This window comes from Phymastichus coffea, unplaced genomic scaffold (assembly GCF_024137745.1).
Source record: "Phymastichus coffea isolate CEN01 unplaced genomic scaffold, Cenicafe_Pcof_1.1 PCOF00059, whole genome shotgun sequence".
NCBI lineage: Eukaryota > Metazoa > Arthropoda > Insecta > Hymenoptera > Eulophidae > Phymastichus > Phymastichus coffea.
Window position 1 is genome coordinate 465,748 of NW_026706870.1, and position 24,422 is coordinate 490,169.

General features: G+C 40.2%; 1 protein-coding gene and 2 long non-coding RNA genes across 8 annotated transcripts in view; 1 reads left to right on the forward strand and 2 right to left on the reverse strand.

Moving 5' to 3' along the window:
- LOC131666645 (fasciclin-1) overlaps positions 1 to 24,422 on the reverse strand; it is a 153,274-nt gene that overhangs the window by 61,091 nt on the left and 67,761 nt on the right. The window lies entirely within an intron of this gene.
- LOC131666648 (uncharacterized) lies at positions 5,025 to 6,733 on the reverse strand. Its single transcript, XR_009302114.1, has 4 exons — positions 6,573 to 6,733; positions 5,836 to 6,055; positions 5,686 to 5,766; positions 5,025 to 5,265 (listed from the first exon to the last, which is right to left on the reverse strand). It is a non-coding gene; the product is annotated as an uncharacterized LOC131666648 (long non-coding RNA).
- On the forward strand, positions 6,882 to 11,944 carry LOC131666649 (uncharacterized). Its single transcript, XR_009302115.1, has 3 exons — positions 6,882 to 7,005; positions 10,013 to 10,222; positions 10,516 to 11,944. It is a non-coding gene; the product is annotated as an uncharacterized LOC131666649 (long non-coding RNA).

The following is a 24,422-nucleotide window of genomic DNA, read 5'->3' on the forward strand; positions in this document are numbered from 1 at the left end:
GATCGTCGTACAATCAAATAAAAATACGTAACAAAGGCAATTGCGTTATTTTGAATTACTCTGTGCTCTTCATTAAACGTGTTTCTAAAAGCAATAGTAAAATTTTGATCTGAAAGTTATCATCAGACGAAACCTTTGTCATAGATCTCCAGTTCCTTTATACTTAAACTGACAAAATCATGCCTGAAAAAGGAGAAGGAAAAAGAGGACAGTTCTCCCGAGCGTCGGACTCTTCCATTAAAGTACATCCCCTTCGCGACACCTTCCACTTTCCCGTAGACTCTTATCTAGGCCAAGACGATTGTTCGGTGATTTCCCGCGGGACAGTCAGCGAGACAGACACCACCCGCCGCCGCTAATCTTCATCGCCTATATGACGAGCTTGAGAAACAAAACGTTCTTCCGCTGCTGCGGCTTGGAACTCGGCCAAACTGACTGTTTTCTCGTTCAAATCGACGCTTTAACATGCCTTTTCTGTTTTTGACACTGTGCAGCACCAAGGATTTCTTACTTGTCGGCCAGCTGCGAAAGAATGCCTTTCTTCCGACACCATATATATACGAGATTTTGCGCAGCGGAAAAACAAAAATCATTTCACACTGTGATTCTGAAAAACATTACATAATTTTGGTCGATAAATCAGCTTGTGTAGAGAGTGTAAAGAGGCGAAAAGTATCAGAGAATAAAACAGTTTATTGAATTTTTGAATTTCATCGTGGGTTTACCTTCACATTTATTAATAATTATAAATAAAAATACCGATTTTTTAAACATTTTTTCGAAACAATAACGTTTTTATTTTTTATTCAGCTAGTGATTGATGGCAATGCTGAAAATTTTCTAGATGATGAAGGTAATCATTAAATGTCAGAAAATTATTTTGTAGATTACTCATTTTTAAATGAACATACAAACCATACGAAGTTTTGCACTGATTTTCGTAAAATAAATACAAATATATGTATAAATAAATTGTGGACTTTTTGAACTTCTTCCAGTCTTAAAAATATCAATGCCGTAATTAGAGAAATCAATCTCAGATTTTTAATATTTCTGGAAGAACTAATAAGTAACGAACGATCGGAGTTTCCAAACACACGAGAGAGTACGGCAACAATTTTCAATGTCATTGAAACGATGAAAAATTCAACGTGTCATTAGCGTGCCAGCGCATTCTTACAATAACCCATATACAAAAGCCGTTTTGAAATTCATTAAAAAGTTTTCTATATTCGTTGAAAAGTTCGGTAATGAGTTGGCATTGTTTATAATAGCATTGAGTATCGAAAACTCTCGCGCGGGTTTTCTCCTGCATAATCAAAAGTTTTTGGACGCCCGACGAACTTTGCGGTTAATAACGATACGCAAGACTTAAAATCGAATACTTTCATTGTGACAAACCAACCGATGCCGTTGAGCGAGGCACAGGCATCCCCACTGAAAAAAAAACTATGGTGTAAGCTTTCTCCATTTCACGTTGAATGCAGGCAAAGCGCGAGGTTCCCATTCCCCCCTCCCTTTCCCGTAAAGACTTGCGCCTCGTGTGTCGCTGTGTGAGCTCAGGGAACGAAAGGCTCGCGGTTTGCAATAAAAGAGGCTGTGTGCGCGAAATGGCGGGGAGGGGGGAGAAAAAGCCGTTGAATATAAACCCTCCTTTCTCGTGGGAGAAGAAACTTATTCTCGGTATCGTAATGGGAATCTACGCGCGTGTGCCAGCGAAAGATCTTGTTTATCTGCGATACTCGAATGCTTTTTTTCAATTTTTCTTCCTTCATCGCTCGACTAATACATTATTCTTTTCACAATAATAGTCGCCTCCGACGTAATCAAAAGACAGGAGAATGCTAACGAAGAGACGAAAGCTCTCTACTTCCTTTCTTGCTCTGCGCGTCGGTAGAGAGGAATACGAGTATAACAACGTCGTCTTTCACATTATGTTTCGAGGGCAATTACTGACTTTTTTATACGGCGAATGGAAAATCTCTCTGTTAGACTCTCTCACTCTCTCTTTCTCTCTCTTTGTGCCGTGGCCTCGAGTCCCGTGCTTTCGTTTCGCGAATGCAATGCTCGCCAGGCAATACTCGCTCTCGCGGGTGTAATTACACCAAGGCGACGCTCGAATTCGTGTACTCGCGACACGGGAACCGATAGAAAAATGCGTACTTGCAGTAATTGTCGGCAATTCGCAAAGTCAGCTTGTCGGGCGGGCGAAAAGGGAGAAAAAGTTGCGAGACTTGTCGTGCACTTCAAAAACTAGATAGCGAACACGGCAATCAACAAAAAAAAAAACTACAGCTCGGCCCTCGCGAGAGCATTTTACAACAGCGCCGCTCGCTCAATCCGAAGCGTTCTCTTTTTCGTCGTCGGTGTATAGAACGAGGGCACCGGGGGACGCGAAATCGCAACCTGCGTGCGCGCGCTTAGTGAGCGACGCGAACGAACGACCCACGTCAATCCTATCCGTAGCGATATGTCCTCATGGGATGTCTTTGTCGGCGCGCGCGCGTCTACTGCAGAGATTCATCGCGCGATCCCGATAGAGATTCGGTCATACTGTCCGCGTTCGCAATCGTTTAGTGTGTTTGGCAAATTCAGCAGCCATTTCCCGGAGCTCGGCGGATCGATACGGGACGCGGTAATCGAACGATATGCAAAAGAAAAATGTTCGGCTTGAATTTAATACTTCCCCCGCATGAAATGTGTCGAGAACACGAATAACTATCCAGCGCGAAATGTTGATTGAGCGGAAAAAAAAAATAAAACAATCAGCCGCTGACAGACTGTTTGTTGGCGCACATTCTCAGAATGTGTACACACCGCGGGCAACATTCCGTGGTTCTCCCATTTAAATTTGAAGATCGACGTTTCCATACCTGGCGGCATTATATTGACGGGCGTTGTTGTCAAAGCAACAACCAATTTATATGTCGTATTATTCTCTTGCATGCATTGTTTCCTCGTTAATCGATTTCAAATCCAATTAACTCTTGATATATCGTATATTGATGCATTGCAAATTGAACTTGTCCTTTTTTTATTGAACAAGATTCGAAAGTTTTCAATGAATTGTAGATCAATTTTTGAGTGATTAGGAATTCTTTTCGGCTCTTCTTGATCATATCGACGCTCTAATCAAATCTAAATCTGTCATTGTTTGTTACAAAAAAATTTTTTAAATAATCACGGTTTATGCAACGCAAGCAAAAACATCTTATTTTAAAAGAATCTCTTTACTAAATATAAAAAATACATTTCTTATATTTTCTTAAACAAGAAATATAGTTCTTATTTTCTCTTTTCGACAGAAAATCCCTGACTGTAAGGGCACTTGTAGAATTTTTAATGTTACAGTAGTGCAGAGTTCTTATATACGTTACATTTAATTCTAAAAAAATATCTTTCACTTAAATATTCTTTGAATGTGAAATATACAGTAAATGATTTCTTATTTTCAACAGTTTTGAAACATAACCAATTTAGCAAAATTTTTTGAGCTCAAAAAAAAATGTTTTTAATGTAAGAAAATTGTTTTTTTAAGAATGCAGCAAATTTAAGACATTCTTTTTACTTCGTAGAATAAGAAAAGAATTTCTACCCACTTTGCTATTTAAGATTCTAAGACTCAGAGGCGTAGCTTCCACATTTCTGGAACGCTGAAATTTTATACGCTTGTAATTTTTATTTACAGCCTGTTTTCAAGAGACAAAATTATTTTGATGAAACCTATTATGGTATATTACACGCGCGAAACTATAAATATTCAGGAATTGAAAAGATAATTTACACTGTGCAAATGAATTTCTGTAAGTATACGGTGATTTTGTAGATTTCTAATCGTTATTTTGGCACCAGGGCTTCGATAATAATGATTTTCTTTTAAATTAACCAAAACACACCAAGAAATAAGTAACTAGATTGAATGTATAAACAGGTAGGAGATCTTGGTACAGTCGAAATAAGGCGGTCGTTGTACTCGGCGAGGTTACTGGGTTATGCCGCATACTGACGTCAATTCGCCCCCACCTTTAACTAACCTACTTCAGAAGCCGATAGTCAGCACTCTTCGTAGTGCGGGTGTTTTAGGTCACCAAAAGTATTGATATTATTTTCGACGAAAATATGTCTTTTCAAGGAGTCGTCTTCGAATATTATTGCGATTTGAAGAATTTACAATTTTCAGCTACTTTGCAATCCGCATTTACTGTGAATATAAGTAAATATGATAATTCTTCTGAATAGAAGGTATCGATTGTCGACCGATTAAAAGCTACTCTTATATTTGCTGACCAGTAAAATAAACATGAATTATCGCCTCATCAGGCATGGCCTAGTTCCAAAATGAAAATTTGTCAAAAATAATTCTTATCGCACGCTCAAATCAGACTGCACATAAATAAATATAGGAAATGTGCTCCTGGTTTCTTTTTTTTACAGCTAACTAGCAGTGAAAAAACAATAAATCTATACGCTTGCGTTACGTAAAGAGACTTGCGCAAGTGGCGACCTAGAGGGCAAATCCCCCTCACGGCCCACTTTTACTATCCGAGGATTTTGCTAATTGTCCGTCCGCAACTTACGTGCGCGTGCAGAAGTACTCGAGCCGAGAGTCAATTGACGAGGTTCTAATGCAATACCTTTTAATGAACTCTCATTGCGCTTATTAGCATTCGTAAATTCGCGTTTGTTTGTTTGCTCTTTATCATCTCCGGCGATATCAACAAATTTTTATATGATTCGATTTTTCTTCATCAGTCCAGTAAAGACATTGTTAAAAGAATGACAGTTAAAGGATTGAAATTATGAATACTTATCCACGCTTAACCAGCAATTTTCGTAAATAACTCCCTACAGAGTCTATTTAAATCTTAAAAATTTATTCTGTCGATATAAATAAACCAATCAACACATCGAAATGTCGGATAAAGTCTTACATATATATATATATATATATATATATATATATATATGTGTGTGGAAGGAACGTTTGCCAAGTCACCCATAAGATGTAATTATAAAAATCTGATTTATTTATTACCCATTATAAACTATAATATAAGGTGTGACGTTAAAATATATCAGTACAGCAGGTATGATTGGAGTATACAATAAATGCAACAGTGCAGTCGGCCAAGAACAAAAATGTTGGAGTTGTTAACCCACGTGGATGAAGCCGATGTTGGGGTTGAGGATCTGATAGTGATTGCCGTTCTTGATCACTTGGAAACCTGCCGGCGGATCCCAGACCATTTGGCAGAAGCGCAGTTTCTACAAATCAATTCACGCGTTTCTTTATTAGAAAAGTTCCGTTCAACTGTAACACCAACAACTCAGGCCATCTCCGTTTCTTTTTTTCCGATTGTGCCGGTCGTCGATATCGTATCAATGAACTTCAACGGAACAACAACACTCATTAACCAATACGACACATTAGGAAAACAAAATGTGATTCTGCTTGGGAATTTTCCGGAAAACGACGAACAAAACGTCCTTGCAAAAGATCGTCGAGTACGAAAAAGAAAAAGAAAAAGAAAAAAAAAAAAAATTTGGGAACACCGATGACAAATCAAATGATCGAGAGCTATATCCGTGTCAGGCTCTCGTAGAGCTCCACTTAAAAATCTACGTTGGCAATTGCAATGCACGTTGGACCTTCGTCATATGCTACATGTATACATGTATACGTACTCCGCAAGCTTTGGCTGTCTGCATGTGTTTGCAATAAGCGACTGATCCTTCGCGGCAAACTGCTGGGCGTTCCGCCTCGATCTATGAAAAGGAATCGAGAGACATCGAAATAGCAGCGGACAAATGGGTAACACAATCGAGTTCCATTACCTCAACGAGATACGTGGACAACACAACAAACAGTAGACAATAGACTGACTTCATCTTCCTTCTTTTTTTTGGTCTTCTTTTGTAATCTTTGTGCGCGTACGCTTCTCTTCGTCCTTCTTCTTCGTGGATTTTTTTTCGTCCCTCTTGCGAACGTTAGATCACATGGGCAGCGAGAGCTTACGGCAGCGTTCAAGTGACGGTGATGATGCGACGCGCCAATCTACAAGTCAAACGTTTCCGCTCTGAATATTTGATTGCGCTTTCAGCGCCCTCCTCCTCGCGCACACGACCTGCCCCTTTTCAGCAAATCACGCTGAAATTCGATTTTATCTTTTGCCGACCTACTTTACAACTCGTCTTTGCTGCACACTAACACCCCCTTCGCCTAACAGCTAATTGGGTTAGTCGACTTCCAAGTTAGATTAGCTACGCGACCTGCATTTACCTTGCTAACATATTTTCTTACTTAAAAATAACTTTTGAACAGGTTTTTCACGGTTTTTGCAAGATATAAGCCTGCCTGTAATCACTTTAATTGAATTCTCAATCACAAGGATTGAAGTGCGGCTTAATCTACTTTTAGTATCTCAGCGCAATATTACGTCGACGACTCTTAAGCTGATTAAAATCACTGTTTTCAGGGCGCAACGTCAAGAATATATTAAAATTATTTGCATAACAAATCAATACTCCGGTCGACGGCGCATTTCGACGACTATTGACGGCAGATGACTTACCTGAATCCGCAGAAGTTGGAAACAAGCTCCGCTGTGCGTTTGTAGTCGTCTTTTCCTCTTTTAATTTTTTCGCTTTTGCTTTTACGGCACTCCCACGGCGGTCGGGTTTGGTGGTCGAGCAATAGACTGAGCTTGCGAATAGGTCGTCGCGCGAATATAACACAGAGGGCAAACGGGAGCAGGCGCTCGCGCGTGAGCGCTCTGATTACCGCATAAATGCGGGATATCCTCCTACACATGACCCCCCTCCCGCCCCTCTGCCACTGCTTTTTCTCGTCACGTGGCTTCATCTCTGTACGTTCCGATTCTCGCGACTAGTCGATCATATCCACATCTAAGGGACACTGGCCTCAGCAGGTTCGTTGAGCTTTTATTCTTACTGTTGCTGCTGCTGCTATAGCTTGGGACATCACTTTCTGCGTTATATCAAGAGGTGAGTTTAGCCCCTCCCTTGTTCTCTTGTATTGTTACTTGTTATCGTTGGACTTAGACTTTTGACTCTTGATACGTGGGCTTATAGTTCACAGAATTGAAAATAGTGGCGAACGATGAAAAACCTCGTTGAAATTCCTTGTCTTTTTCTTTTCGCTAAAGCCAGAATGCTATCCGCGCGTTGTTGTAAAATTAACGATCAATCCTGTTGCGCCTCCCTATATCAGAACCGCAGCGCGCTATTTTCAGCCGCACTTGCATACCAATTTGCTGCGGTAGTGTAAAAATATACGTCAGCATTAAAAAATAGATTGTTAATCTTCGAGCGACGGTTGATGAAAAGGGCTATACCTATTCGCTTGCCAGTTTCACTCGAACTATTGATCCTTCCACGCTCGAAAAGCGTGGCGTAATTGGCGCGCATGTATAGATGTCCATAGCAAATAGAGGGCAGGGGGGGGGGGGCGAAGGAAGAAAGACAAACTCGAAAAAAGTAGTTCGACGCCGCATAGAATTCCAAGCTTGGATTAGATGTGCAAGGCTAAACCTGACCGCAAATTGTCGCAGTGATGGCGACTGCAGTACGTGACCGGTGTCACGTGCTGGTTGGTCGCATGTACAAGCGTGTATCTATCGCAAAACATCCTTATTAGACGTTAGGTCGCTAACTTACTTGGCGAGGTTCGACTTTTGGGTGACGATTTTTTCCCCCCGGGAATAACGTCAACTCCGGTTATAACGAGAGCAATAAATTTCGACATGATTGAAAACGTACAATCCAGTTATGTAATAAACATGATAATCAACGAAGAACGCGTATTTCAATGTCGAGTACGGCAAAGTGTAATATTTATTCATAGCCGAAATTTTAAGCACATATATCAGGTTATGACTAGTGTCTGTGCAGATAGCACGACTTCGAGAAAATGCATCATGCAACATAATTATCCGATATTCAAATGAGTATCGGGTACTGAAAATGATAGTAAAGTCGTTCGAAAGTATACGTTATGAAAAAATGTGACGTACGAAAAGGAAAGAAAAAAAAAAAACAATTTTTTTCGAAATCTGAACATGGGGCGACGGTAAATTATTGTTATTAGTATCGTAGCACCCGAGGAAAAAAAAAATAAGTAGCGTGTAGCTGTAAAAAAGGAAGCACTTTATAAAAGTCGATTTGTCGCCGTACGTGCGGTAGCGGAAGGAACTAACTACTTGGCGAACGACGCGAGACGTTAGCCTGGCGAATGGAAAAACTTGAAACTTTTCTGCGGGAATCGAAGTGCGCGCCTCCCTGCGAAAGAAACAGGAGCGGAAGACGAGATTGAGTCGTGACGTTGCGATTATTGCTCTCTCTACGTCCGAGTGTCGCGATCTGCTTTCATAATTGTTATCATTATTGACTAGACGTGTTCCAATTCAGAATGGAATTTCGTGGCTCGCCAAGGCTATTCGCGAACTCATTTCGTCATTTTTTCCTCGTTGCTACGATTGAAAAATTGATTCTAATCTTTCACTCGTAGGAATTTCGCGTAAACAATTCAATTCGCTCGTTCTCTCACCCTCCCCGCTGTGAGTATCATACGCGCCGCCAACAATGGAAAATATTCTCAAACGAAATGAATCTCAACAAGTAACAACAAGTACCATTAACTAAAAAAAAAACAAATTTACTTCCTGCGTAAACATAATTATACTGAAAATGTTGCTCGATTATTGCATGATTGTTGAGATACACAGAGCGTCGACTATAAATTTAGTAAAAAAAATGTTGAGGTGTAGATAGCGCTGTAAATGAATTGCGGACTAATTCGATTCGAAGCAACTTCGCTATTTGCAGCGTAAAACTTCAATAAACTTGCAAAGTAGGTCTGACAGTTAATGGGGCAATTTACCTGACAAAGTCAATTAATTATCTAAGCGCGTCCAACGCATCTCGAAATTTCGTACAACAGCTTCCCGCGCGGGTAGTAAAATTAACGATCGACAAGCTGTAAAATTGATAACACGTACACGCATGACCCTTCGCCCTCGGCTTCTTTCAATTTCGCAAGCTGCGACGGACGAAACGCGTAGCTCTTTGCGCTGCCAGATCCGGCGGGGCGAAGAAAAGAATAAAGCTGGATGTATTTAGCTTCGAGTCGTAATGCCTACAGGTCGAGTGCTTTTGAAAAAGGGGTTTTACGTTTATGGAAAAAGAGCATTAAGAATTCGCGTGAAAGAGCAAAGTCTTAAGTGATTTTGTTCGTTCTTGAATTGCGACGTGTAGCGAGAATAAAGGAAGAATCAAGCTGACGTTTTCAATTTCATTTTGCCAGATTACTAACTTTTACATCTCTCAAAGATCAGCACCTTCTTTATAAATCGACTATTATTGTCGACTCGCAAACGATCAATTATTTAATTGTTTTAAAAACTGGTTTTAATATCGTTAGTCCAACCAAACAAATACATATACGCTTACTTTGCCCGACTTTCACTCTATATTTTGTAAAAAAAACATGCATAAATGAAAACTACATTCATCAATAAAGAATACGTTGTGACGAACAAATTACACTCAAACCTACGTAAAATTACATCCAATTCATCCAATTCATCCAATCCATTCAATTCAGTGTACAAATATAATCAATCGGCATTTAATAATCAATTGGTTTAGACACATTAACAATCTTGAACCAAAAAAATTAACTTTAAATTGCTTTTTCAATAAACATTTATCGGTTACGTATATGATTAAAAAAACATCGTCTAATATCGGGAAGTTGAAAATTCGAGCAGTACGCTATTAATTCATTGAAAGAGCGACCTGAAAAGGAAAAAAAGCTTATTCACTGTTTCAATTATTCACTGTCAAGTCGGTCTCGATTGCTGGCGTACATTTTCGAGTGATAAAGAAAAAAAGAAGTCGAATATTCACGAAAGAGTACCACTCGAATTTTCACAGAGAGTTGCAGTTCCGAGCACTCGCAAAACTGATCTTGGTTTAATTTTATTTTTTCCAGGTCAAAAGTGCAGCAGTTGAAAGTTCTCAGAGAGATGTGTCGCCGTGGCAGCTCTCGTAAATTAATTGACAAGGGGAGGAGGGAGCACTGCTACTAATTCCTCAGGACTATTTCAGTCGATGTGAGTCAACGACACACTCAAATGAGGCCTAATAATCGGGACGATTTAACACACTAGTGAACATTTCGACTGGCGGATAATCCGATGACGTATGTATATATCAGCAGAGGAAACGTTTTCCTTTTCTTCATATATACGTAGATCTACTGGGCTCTTTTCCGAAAGGTTATGAATCATTCTCGACATATAGAGGACCCATTGTTATGATAATTCATGGGGCGAAAATGCTAATGTCACGCATATATCGCACTATTGAATTTTCTTCGCGGACAATTGACTTAGGAGAAAAAGTAATAACAATAATACTTTCTTTTTATGATTAAGCGAAGGAAAAACGTTGCACCGAAGTAAGCGCGTTATCAATTGAAATGTCGATTTGCAGGATGGCAAAGCGGCAAGGATCAAAGAGAAGTATAATCCGGCGCTCGAAAATGGCATTAAAAAGGAGAGAGGGAGAGAGAGAGAGAGAAAAAAAAACGTCGTCGTTGCAGAGGGATATATGGATCATTCGAGTATGCAGGCAGCTGCGGCGGAAAAGGGAGAAAGAGAGATTCCTATAATACCACACATCGCATTACTCGCGCTCGATTGAATCCCCTCGCCGGCACTGCTGCAAAGAAGAATGATACTCGGGTGTGCAGATGCGCGGATAATTGTTTGGGTGCTTTTCGCATTGTCGCTGCGCGGGCTCTCATATTGAGATGTCGAGCGACGTCGTCTTCTCTCGTTGACTTTGTTTTCGAGGCTGGTTATTCGCGGTCGATCGCATACTCGTCGGGGCTCGTTCTCGGGTGCGCCGCGGCGTTTCGCTGCTCTCGCGAGGCGCACACACCAGCGGGCGAGCGATTAGAAAAGAAAGCCCGCTACTTGGCGCTTAGCGAACTTTTAATCTTGGAATGGAGCCGCGGGCGAGCTTCCAAAAATTCTTCCTACGGCTGGGTAGGAAAGACCGACGACCTTCGTCGACGCGCGCGCAAAAGAGAGATTTATAGCTTGTGCCCGTGCTATTGATAAACGTACATAACGATCGCCAACGAAAAAAAAAACGGATACCTCACTTTTCATAATCGACGAGGATCCGGGAATGACAGTTGGTCGATGAACGTCATGGTTTTTTTCCTGTTTTATCTTCCAGTTTCCAATGGACTTTATTAAGTAATATCGATAAAATCTTTTGATTAAAAATCAACTGATCGCTGGTAAAATCGGCTGGAACTTCTTAGTTATACAGACGATTCGTGTGTAACATTTAGGAAATGTCGCATTTCATCGAACGCGAAATTCAGTGCAATATTCGATGTATATATCTTGCGGGGTATTTGTTTTATCCCAAAGAAATTTTTCCGAACGTTGTTGCATTTCTTGAAAAAAACCTCTCAAATCTAGACAATTTTTCTAACCGTACTGTTGGACGATTCAAGAGAAAATATTTATGATCGTTCGTGTAACTTATAAGATATAAGACTATCTGAAATAACATTTCATTTGATAACGTTTCATTTTAAACATGCACATTTACCCTTTACAATGAATGCCAGCACGATCAATTTGATTGGATCTAACCCCAGCTATCAAATTTTGAAGTAAACCATCTTTTCTCGATGTATAAAATTTAGCATATTTCTTAAACGACACTATGAAAATAAAGTATTTTAGAAGATTTTAACAACGCGCGAGACTGAAAAATAAATTTCGCACTCAATATTTATTATAAAGGAATGTAATTTTCCTACGATAAATTGTATGGTAATCTCTTATTTGTGAATGAATATTAAAAATTAATCTAGAACTGATATAATGGATGTAACTACATTTTTTCAATTTTTCAAACAAATAAATGCAAAACTGTCGATAGAAAAGTGGGACTAGAATTGTTATGTAGCAGTTCCATAGTATTTTCGAAAGTGGCATTATGAGATCTACTCGGATCAAGAAAAACATTGAGGCAGCATGATTCACCGAAAAAATTTTCAACAAGTGCTTTTGAAAGAATCAAAGTAGTTTTATGTTTAGATATATTAATCTTCATTAAACAAAATATTCGTGGAAAGTTCCTATTGCCCATTTACAAAGGATTTTGCGACGGATTTTGAAATATTTCAACTTACTTTATTCGATAATACGAACACAATACCAACATACGCCGTACTGCTCGTAAATTCGAAATCCGAGAACGTGACGTTATACGAGGTAAACCTACTTCGTATACTGAATATTCACTTGAGTTAATGATAAATGTGCCTGGAACTAAGACATTTTCATTATTTTATAAATGAAAGTTTAAATCGAAGGAATGAATATCAAACGAGAAATTGTTGATGAAAAATTCATCAACATGAATTAAAAGTGAATTAAAACTGAGCGACATAAATCCGTTGAATCTTAGAAACAATGCATTTCAGATTCTTGCGACATTCTTTAGGTTTCCAAATATACCAATTTAACGTCGATTTCAGTAATTCTATCATCATCAAATTGATCCGTTCCTCGTTTGACGAGATGTACGTTGTCCTAATAAAATTAGCGACAACTGCATTCGGTATTACGCGCGGGGTCGGACGGCACTAAACTCCCGAAATTCCATTACAAATTGAACAGGCCGGGCGGGCGCTTGCGAATCACTTGTCCTCTCTCACTCGAGATGCCATCGCTCGCGCTCGCGAGCATGAACGTTCGACGTCGTAAAGTCAGAATCGCGAGGATTGAATTTCCGTCGACGTCGAAGAAGACGATCGGCCATACTCCATCCACATATACACACGGACGCAATTTATTGGCACTGGATTGTTACTGCCTCGGATGCAAAGTCCTGTCACGCGTTTCTAAAATTGGTGTGTCTGTTGCGTCGGCCATCCTTCGCAAAGAAATGAGCAACTGACGAGGTGACAAATAATTTTCAAGTGTATACGTACCAAAACTTATCTTTCGATTGAATCGTAGCAAAAGGATCATTTACCTGGAATGAGAAAAAAAAATTATTACTCGTCGTTTGAATTGTTAATGTTATCTAAAAACAAAAACTGGTCGTACTTATAAAGAGCAGTTAATAACGAATGACATAATATAATGCCCCTCTATTATGAGGAACACTGAGCTATTGTTTATGCAAACTCGAAAATAGAGCCAAAGTCTGTTTCATGTAAATTGCATTATAACATAATATTCGATTATTTTATGACGTAGACAGCATCGTGTCAGTTACATTTTACGAAACGCCCTTATTATTTACGAAAACACGAGTAAGTTTACGTAGTTGAATCCTGGATTTGAAATATCAATGAATGAAATTGACAGTGACTTCAAAAATATCATTCTCCACATAGAGGAAATCAACCTTGCAAGCCAAATATAAATAAGCTATAAGAACTAAATACACACATAATCAAGCGAGAGTCGTTCAAGAAAAATCAACAAAGAGCCTTTCATCCATTGCGAGTAGAGCACTTAATTGCGTTTACATTCTCAACTCTTTTGAGTTCAGCGAAAAAGCGTCCAAAGAGAGAGAGAGAGAGGGGGGAGGGGGAGAGAAAAAAGACGAGGCTGCCTAATTAAATTTTCAAAGACGTTCAATTAGCATTCAAAACAAAGTGGCGCGCCGAAACTTTTGATACACAGCGCTAAAATCGCGCCGTTTCTCAGGCGCGCGACGCTTCCAACTTCTTCTTCCGCTTCTTCATCCGCTGCCGTGTGCTTAGCGTAAAAGTTTCCCAGTTTTACGAGCGACCCACGAGTTCCATAGAAAAAAACAGAATGTCGCTCGCGCGCGCACGCAAGAGATGCTTTGTTAGCGCGCGTTTGATGGGTCGCCAGGCGTCAAATGTGATTTTCGCTTTGGTCGAAAGAAACAAAGACAGCGCGTCGCTCGTTATTTCTTATCGCACAAGTGCTAATTTCTTCTTCTTCTTTTTTTTTTCGATTCGTCGAAAAATCAAGAATCAAGCGTTGCCGTTGGCCAAGAGAAGGAAAAGAAAAAAATGTCAACGGCTGCCGCTTCCTGCCTAAAATTCATCGAGGACGAACAGGCACAGCGAGTTAATTGCTTTTCTTTGGAAACGCGCTGCGACCTGGACGGCAGGTGGAAACTTGCCGGCCAAGTTCCGCTGAGCGCGGGCGCGCGTTATGAATCTGGATATTCGCAACAATAATTCTGACGATAAATTCGAAATAAAGCGCATATAACCTTGGCTTTGGCTTAATTCAAAGGGGGCGCACCTCTGTGCTCGCGTATCTCTCTCTCTCTCTCTCTCTCTCCCGGCAAGTTTAAAACCGTGAGCATAATGCCGTGCGAACAAATGAAGCTAAGTTTTGGGGAAATTGTGCAACGATAACGATGAATAGTGCAAAGTGTAATTAGAGGTGCTGGCGGCACAAGTCCAGACGGTTAATTTTCAGTCGAATTATTCGCACTCCGTTTGTTTAACAAAGACGCACTGTTATCACCTCGCGTGTCTGTATAATCGATAACCGTCCGTAACGAATTTCCTCTTCTCACGTTTATGCGTTTTTTTTTTTTTTTTTCGTAAAAAATCGACTGCACCTGCGCTTTGATAAATATAAGGATAATGCGTCGATTATGAGCGTGTAATTGCTTTCCAGCGCACGCTCTCGTTGTTAATTCCCTGTGAAAAATTTCAATTTGAATACCCCGGCTGCGAGATATTTTTTTTTCTTCTTTTTTTTTTGCCGGTTGTTTGCATCGTCATTGTTCGCTACAAACACGTATGTAAGCTTTACTTTATCGTGCCGGGATACTTTTACGGACAGTAAACATTCGATTGCACATTTAATGCGAGGGTAAAAAAGGGAAAGGTCAATTTCGTTTGTGAATTTGAAACTTGAAGGACTTCTGCTCGCGCGGCGTATAAAAGTTTACAAGAAAGAATTGTGTTCGTGTAAAAATTGAATTTCCCAAATGACCCTTCAGTATTTTTTCTTCCCTTTCTCTATCTTCATCAACAAACACGTCCAAAGTACGAGTCTTCAGTTTGAAACAACATTTTAACTGAATTTCAAGAACTTTTGATAGCTTCTGTAAAAAGAAACGGCGACAAGGAAAAGCCCAAGCACGAACGAAAAAAAAAAAACAACAACGAGGCTCTAAATATTAAAGGCATGCAGCAGCGGCAGCAGCAGCAGCCACGCGCGCATGGAAAAACTTGATAATCCATGGAAGGCGCGGCAGAGGCAAATATTAAATTAAGACAAAAAGCGATGAACAACTTTAATCCCTTAGATCCGAAGAGACAAAACTTTTGCCCAGAGGGAAAATCCCCATAAGCGTTTGTTTTATTAAAACAAAATTGTTATCGTCGAATCATCAATCAGAGCAACACGCGCGTAGGGATAATTCACAAAGAGGCAAGAGCACAAAGGCATGGGTGTGCGTCTGCTCTGGAAAACTTTCGGCAATTAAGCGAAGCGCGTGATTACGAACAAAAGAGGAACACGGCGAGAGAGAGAGAGAAGAGCGCGGCAAAGTGAGCAAGATTGATAATGTTTCACTACAAATGCAACGGTTTAAGCTGACCCCTGCGAAAGGACACGTAAAATAGCGAGCACTCGCGAGAGGTAATACTTCAAAAACTACTTCGCTTATTTCGTTTCGGCGGCCCTTGACAGCTTCAAATAAACTTGTCTTTCAACGCAGAAACGTAGAATCTATTCGCGTCCGCGAAAGTACGCAGTTCGTCAGAGCAAAGTTCGCGTAATTTCGTTTGGAAAAGTTATGCGCGGGCCAGTGTATCACGTGTACCTGCGCGCGGGAAAGCTTATTGCATCGTGCGATACAATTTTAATTGAAGCTGTTGCGACACGCGATAACGTGTTCCCAAAACCTCTGAATAAAAAGCAATGTGTAGCGCATAATTTCGCGGCCGACTGCACCGTCGTCAAGCATCGGAGGAAAGAATTTGCAAGGCAAGCGCATCCTTAATCCTCGAGCGAGGACATCCGAGAGAAAAGAAAGGGCGCAACAACGTAGAGATCGCGCTCGTCGAACTAGTTCAGGTATACGGCGAGGGCTCGTTCTGTTGTTGGGCAACACCCCGCGAAATTACACGCGTCTCCGTATTATGCAAATAAATTCGCGACTCGTTTCGTCCCCAGCACGTACACATACATACGCAAGCGCACGTGCAACGGGGATATGCCCGAAATCCTTTCTCTACCCCTTCCCTTCGATGTCGTTTTATGGGGTGTTGAGTTTCTCGACCGTTTATTTAGAGGGGGGGGGGGGGGGCGCGTATTTGCGGTTTGACTCTTTAGTGTTATCCGTACCGCACGTTTTATACCGCGCCGGCGTGTTTGTTTGCTGGGTTTTTTTTTTGACAGGAGCTTTTCTTTTTCAGAAGGGGTATTTTGAAAAGAATTCGATTATTTTGATCGATGTAAACCTCACACGGCTACAGCCGGGAACAAAGTGCGGTTCCGGGTGTGAAGCGTTTTTTAACTATTGAAGGGTGGATTAGCCAGCGTTGATAAATTGAAACTATAATCTTTATTCGAAAGCGCAGAGTCCGGCTTGACTAATCAAGGAGAAATCTAATGAAAAGGGAAAAAAACAAACCACGTAACCGCATGGCAAACGAAGGCTATACACCAATCACCATTACTCGAAAGCCAAACTACGCGTTGGAGGAAGGGATTCTCCCTTCGGAAACTACTCGTGTATACGTTCGGATTAACCGAATCAATAGCCATAATTACGGGGAAACTTATCGGTTCGAGGGGATCTCTCGACTTATCGCGCCATCGGATTGGATTCAATTACAGATATACGCATGCAAAAAGTCGGATGAGTCAGAGAGTGACATAAAAAAAAACAAAGGAGAGGAAGCTTTCCGTTAGTGCCGTCTTCGTCGTACTGCTTGCTGTTTTATTTTATCGGACGAGATAATAGACGTTTCCGCGCGCTCGCACAGGGGATGGACGACGGCGCATGTAAGTGTACTGAGGCTCAGATCATACCCGGCTTTTATCTCTTAATTGCGTTGACGTGTATATGCATACGAGCGCGCCTGATCAAGTGGAAAACTTACTTGGGAATTCAATTATTTTTAATGTCCACGGGGAATGACAGGTGTCCGTGATATACATTTTATTAGAAGAAATTGCACGAAGGATATGTTTGTCATGTATTATCCCAATGAATTTATGCATTTTTTATTCTGATCTTTTTTTAGCCAAAACTTAAATAGCATGCAATTTAAGCCACTTTTTATTACGCTATACGATAACAAGATAAAATGTTCAATGTCGAAAAAAGGAACAAATACTAAGGGATTTAATGAAAATCAATTCAGATGACAACAAATGCATTACGGTTTTAAGGGTACGCTGTAAAACTGACAAAGGCAGCGACCGACAAAGGCTGTTCAGAATAATACTCGACTATAAAACCACTAAACTTCAATGTTGAACGAGAGTGTAATAGTTAAAGTGCATAGATATTTTTCATGGACGTGTCGATAAAAATCAATACCTTTCATAGACAATTGCATTTTTTTGACACAAGGAAAGTAAATGATATAATTAATCGGATAAACAATGACGTACATAAATCTGAGTATTGCCTTTATTTCAATTAATTATCCTTCAGTTTTGAACTTGATTAGAGAGAAAAGAATATTTGTAATCTAATTTTCAATCAGTTGGAAGTATCTTGATCCAAAAGCTATATAGTTGCATAAGTTCTAATCAAGCCCTACATCTATAATAATAAACAAATTACGACAATTACAGCTATCTCCAATTTTTATTTCGCTTGTAACTATTTTTGTATAAACAGGAGCTTAGTACAAAGCTATGCTTTCAAAGTGTCTATCACAGCAAAAAGTAAATTTCTTCAAAATAGGAAATTTGTTTTTTATTTAATAATATGTATCGCGTTTTAAGATGTATCATACCGAAACCTATGAAATTGGTAAAGAATTCCATTATACTCGATTAATTTGGAGTTTTGATTGAATATAATAATTTCATGTTATTCTTTACTAAGGATGAACAATTTATATAATTGATCAAAAGTGTATATTAAATGAGCATAAATGAGCATAACATGGAACAAATTATTTTGCTCAATATTTAGTTTTTGACAATAATTAAGATTATCCACGCTGTGGATAAAGTAAAGCAGGATGGATCTCTGCGCTATTCCATGTAAACTGCAAATTATTGACGTGTAATGGTTACGATGAGCGAATTTCAATATAATATCTTCTGAAGAAAATTGTTATTAGTTTAAAAAAATCTTACTCAAAATAAGAAATCATTTCTGTAACGTTCGCACGGTAGGCTTGTGGTAACAAATTTTTTAGTTCATTGTAAATTTTTAAACATGCATTTTCTGCAATAAAACGAAATATTTTAGCACAGACTAACCTTTTTCCAAAACTATTATCCTATTTTATAAGCACATTCAGCTGTTTTAAGACAAAATATTTCATGTGCAAACGAAGCACTACTTTCACCAAAAGAGTTGTTTTGGAGGCTTATTTTCTTTATAAGTGAAAACCTTACGAAGTAAGGAATATTTTTTCCGGAAATTCATCTTGAACCGACGAAAACTACAAGATTTGCATGAAAAAAATTAATGGGAAATCACCTTTTTTTGGATATGTCAGAATTTCTTGGATAAAAATTACAATTTTTATAGATCTTCCTTTGCAGCTATCGGAGAACATTTGGTATGAAAGGTCACAAAACAGACCTACATCCCTGTAATAAGTGACACAGAAAAGTTCTCATAAGGCCTGATGAGTTTAAAATTTTTCTATAGTAAAACATTAGTGATTTCGAAAGCCTATAAAAAAAATTAAAAATTTCTACGGTTAAAAATGTGTTGAATAGAAACATGGAACATTTAGCACATTCACAATCTTGAATTGAGAATATTGACAATTAAGAATAAAACACGTGTAAGATTTTTTTTCGTACTGATGAATTGAACAATTTCAGTGAATGTTAAGACGAAACATCATCACGATCATTAACAATGACGATAAAGTAGTAAACATACCTCAGAATTGCATGAAATTGATTAATATTAAAGCATCTGGGGATATGAATTGGCAAGTCGAGTGGAACGGCTGTTCTGGCATCACTAATACATTAATCCTTCGTGGCTAGTATAGCCGTGAATCATCAAGTAGGCCCTCCCACCACTCGCGATTATGGTAAGCTTTACCTCTCTACATAATCAAAGTCAAACGAGATTAGTCGTCTCTCTGCTGTGGCGAGTAAATTACACCGTAACACCATATCTTCGTAACCTGTATTGACTCTTTACTAGAGTATAGTTTTAGCGACGCGTGGATTTGGTTATATGATCGCGTGGACATGTGTTATGAATGTTTTTTTATTATTTATAAAATTTAATAAATGTTTGTTATAAATTATATTATTTTCTTTTTTGTTCTTGAATGGGAGCGGAAATGTCAATGCTGATTGCGTTAAAAATCGCCTGAACACTCATAAGTATTTTCATGTTTCATGCAAATATTGCTGTCTAGACTTTCAATTTATATCATTATATATTTCGGGATTGAATTTGCATATGTTTCGGAACTTCACATGTAAGCTGATATAAAATAATACAATTTTATTTCGTGTACTTATAGAGTAGCTAATTTCATTTTTACGGGTTTTACAATGCATTTTTAACTTTGAATCTAACAGTAATTTTACCAAGTTAATAAAACATTTTATCATGGACTGACAGTTTTTCATAATATATCTGTGAAATTTGATATTTTTCCATTTTACGCACCGTTAAAAAAACTTGCAATATTTATTGATTCGAAGTCAACGATGAAAATTTTAAGCCAGGGATATCGTGGAGTATTCGATAGAGATGAAAACGAGACCTCGCACGTTAAAATCGCTTCAGTGGTTAGTTAAGAGTACTTTATTCAACAGTTACTCGGTGAATTAAGGTCGTACTTTCCGCGAATGTCGTTTATTTTTGTCCTGTAATGCCTCATGCTTGCCACGATAAGTTAAGGAAGGCTTTGGGTTATCGGGACAGATGGCATTAGTAAATTTACAAAACGCACGCCCCTGAGTCTTAAATGCTGAACGATGTATCGATTCGTGGAGTAAGTTTGAAATAGTTTATTCGAGAAACGATGAATCGGTCAGAGGTTGTCAGTATTAAATAGGTATTTGAAGAGCATTTATCAATATGCATTTTATAGAAAATGAATTACGCAAGTCCTTACGTTGTTTGAAATAGACGGAATCGTCTCAAAAACGAAAATCGATCCGTTTGCAATTCATTTTCTTTGGATATTGGAACAACCTATCATTCACTCCCTCACCTCGCAGAGGACAAAGACAAAGTAAAATCAACGAAATGATTCGAGGGTCGAGAATAGAATAAAATACATGTTGTCACTTGATCTATCGCCGTCATCCGGACATTACAAAGGATGTACATTTTCCGCCTGCCGTCAAACAAGAAAAACGTGGGCAAGTCAAACGAAAAACACGCAAATCCACGCCGGGCACAAAAGATGATTTTCCCTCCGCGTCTTTGCGCGTGCGTCAGGAATCGATGACTCATCTCGGTACGTGACCTCTCCGCGAAAACGTGACTTTCCTCGTTTGTAGCTGGGCGAGCACGCGCCAGAGGCAAATGTTTTACAATCGTTTGTCGACTCATGAATAAGGCATCGCGCGCGAGCGGCGCGAGTCGAGCCCTCGATAGTCGCGTAATTCGCGACACCGAATTTCGCCGTTCCTTTCGGCTGACTCGCAGCGCAAACTTTTGAATGGAAAGTGTTTGTCAAGCCTCGTTATATTTGCTCGTAGAGCTATGATGAAAGGGCTTCAAATATAATTTGCGCTTTATGCCCGCGTACGTTCAAGTTATTTCTATGTGTGAGGGAGTAAGCGCTGGGACATGAATCTACCTGCGGAAACACAGGCCTTTCAGCGTGCGTCATCCGCTAGTGGGAGTTTCAAGTTTGCTAATTACGTTTGAGTTTTGTATTTAGTTGGCTAATAATTATCGTACATTATTCGATGCTTCGACAGTTTGATTTCAGGATTCGTAACATCGCGACGAATCAATGAAAACGCGGACTCAAGAGTGACGCACCTCAGCTGATCAAGAATCAACTTTGTCAAAGGTGATCCTTAATCGCCACTAAAGCACACAGGCTCCACCGAAATTCGTTACCGAGGTTCTCTCTCGCTCTCTCTCTCTCTCTTTCGGGGCTGCTGCGTCTGTAGGCTCCATAAATTTTGGCCGACCCTTCGTCGCGCGGTATAATACGACGATACATTGTCCCGTGCTCTGCTGTCGCCTGCGCTGCAATTGGCGCTTACATGACGAGTTTCGGTGCGTGTGCGCTGTATCTTCCTTCCGCTGGGTCGACTCGCTCTTGCATTTGACTCGCGCGCGACGCAAACGATTTCCGCGTCTCGCTCGCTTCGATCGGACATTCCCGAAATTACGAAAGTAAATCGATTTTTTTTTTCTTCCTTTCTTTTTCTGACCGCACGCACGACTTTCGGTCGCGGGTACGATCGCCGAGTTCGACTTCCGCGCATAGTGTTCTAATCTCTCCAACGTATCCATTCTCCAGTTCGTCGGAATGGAAGGCAAATCGGATTAGCACATTCTGCCGGAACGAGCGAACGCGGGGGAAAAAAAGTATCCAGCGCAATCCTCGTTAGAGCGTGCGGCGTATAAACTTTGCGGTGGACGATCTCCCGGCTCGTCCCTTTCAACATGGCAAACGATCTGAATGAATAAATAAATTGCTCGAAAAGCTCTCTCTCTCTCTCACTCTCGATATGCGCTTTATGCTTTAAAGCTCGCGACGGCGAGGGTCGCCCAAGCAGATTTATGACTGCGAAGCACTTGAAGCCAAAGAGAGAAAAGATATATAAGAGACGAGTACTCGCTTCTCTCTTCCTCTCGCAGCTTTTTATTGTAGAATACTGGCTATGATTCATGACGTCACCTGTTAGACGAGTCCCCCTTCCCCTTTTTTTATGCCGGTGACGTTCTTCTTCTTTCTTTCATCGGCAAGGGGATGATTTCTCGTGCCACAAATGACGTTATTACGAGTTTTTCTTATACGAAAGAAAATGAAAAATTGTTGCGTCGTTGGAGCGAACGTTGATGTTCTTTCCATGATTGTACGATAAAAAAAAACGAAAAGGATGCAGCCTACTTTTTTCTACGCACGTGCACAATATGCCCGCAAATCGAAGATGTACACCGTGTGTCGCTCTAAAATTGCAATGCGAAATGAACTTGCATTGAAAGAAGCATTTTCATGTTGGAATTGCTCGTTTCGGATGACAAGCATAATTTATCGTCGTTCGCCAGATTACTCTTCCAGCGCGATAACTGTTTTTCTACATAATTTGGATTTACGGCGGAAGCAAAGTAACTGTGTTAAAAATTTGAATCTACTTTTGTGAAATTCCAAGATTCCAATGTTGGACATGAATTCATGAAAGCCGACAATTAACAATTCATTCAAGAAAATAAAATAAGACCAAGTCTTTCCACCTGCGATAATCCAAGATCAGGAAACTTTCCAAAACGGAGATTAAAAGGGTAACGAATTCCTCGATAGTTCATAATATCCCATTCGGCAGTTCAAAGCACTCGACAATGGCGGGAAGAAAAAAAGAAAACGAGCAAATCGAATTTACGATTGATTCTCCGCAAGGCGCGCACGAGCCCATAAAGCTCTCGGTCGTACATACGCCGAGACTGCACCTCGCTTGCTCTCTAATCGCAATTAACGTTTCGCCTACTAGCTTTGAGAGCGAGGCTGTCGCACGTGAACTGATTAGAACGTTGGAATTGGATGGCCTCTTTTATCATGTACTTTTCTTTTCTCCAATCTGACGGTTTTTCCTTTTCGACGGAATGAGGGGTGGAGTGTCGTCCGCGACTGAAAGAACTAGAAAATACACCGGGACGCGTTTCGTCTCCCCTTTTCTGTGACGCGCACGTGGAATTGCACAAGACTCTAATTTCAATCCAAAAATGAAGCGTAAAGATCGGCTAGAGCGGTCACAAGTTGAAAACGCACAAAGTCGAGTTTCCGCATGTAACATCGTAGATTTTCCAATTATCAAAAGCCTCGGGGATAGTGGAACGCGCACACATACCTGCATTGAGATAACAAACCAGCGTCGATGAATAAAGCTGCTACGCTGCTGAACGCCAGCAGCACCACTTCCAAGAAGGACTGCACTATATTTGCAAGCCAAATCTGCGACTAATTCGCGCGCTCGGCCGCGCATAAACGGGAGATAGAGACCCTCAAGCTTTATATGTGCTGTGCGCGCGTGCATGTCAGCCGAATAAACCCTCGACTTTCAAGCTCTTAAATTTGCCGAACGCTCTCACTGCGATGCGCCTGCGTCCTCGCTGGGGATTCCGAGCTCTACGTTTGTTTTGCCCTCTCACGCCGAGAGTAATTTCTCCGTCCCACGAAGCTCCGCGAAACGAGATTATAATATACTTGAAGATTACAATTCCATTGCCCGCAATCGCGCGCAACTTATTTCCCCGAGATTTTCGTGGAGAAGAAAAATCTTTTTCCTCGTATTAATTGGAATAAAAGTGTAAGCTTAACAAGATCTGAGATTGACGCTCTTCATAAAAGAAAGAAGGCAAGAAGGAAGTCTCTTCCTCTCCTTCTCAAAGACTCTCAATTATCTTTTGTTCGTCTGCAGCCCGGCACAAAAGAGATCACGATGTCTCTCCTCCTTCGTGGCGGAAAAGGCACACCGGGAGGCTTTTCTTTATCCTCCTCACTTCCAACTTAACTCCTCTTGTGATTCTCTCGCTCCGCGGAGAATGGAGAAAAAAAGGGTCGATGTCGTGATACAATGATGATAATGGGAGAGAAACCGAAAAGGCACAGTCCAGCTAGCAATTATGAATCGCAGCCAGCCGTTTCATTCTTTTAACCAGGTTAGATCTTACGTGATTGTGTGCGCGTTATAGCTAACTTGTTACGTCGTATTTGCCGAGGGATCAAACATCCACTGGTGAACTTCGATGCGCGCCAACTTCACGATCGCGACGTCGAACTTCCCAACGAAGTCACGCTTCATTTCACTTCTCGGTGTCTAATTAACCCTCGACTATACACTACGGGAAATCCAGGACGCGAGTCTCGAGGGCAAACTTCAATCAAAACAAAAATCAGTCGAGGAAAAGGACGTTGACCCGAGGGTGATGCGTTTCATTTGTTTCGTTTATTCGACACGGAAATTTGCACACGAATGTCTTTTTTGATGATAAAAAAAAAG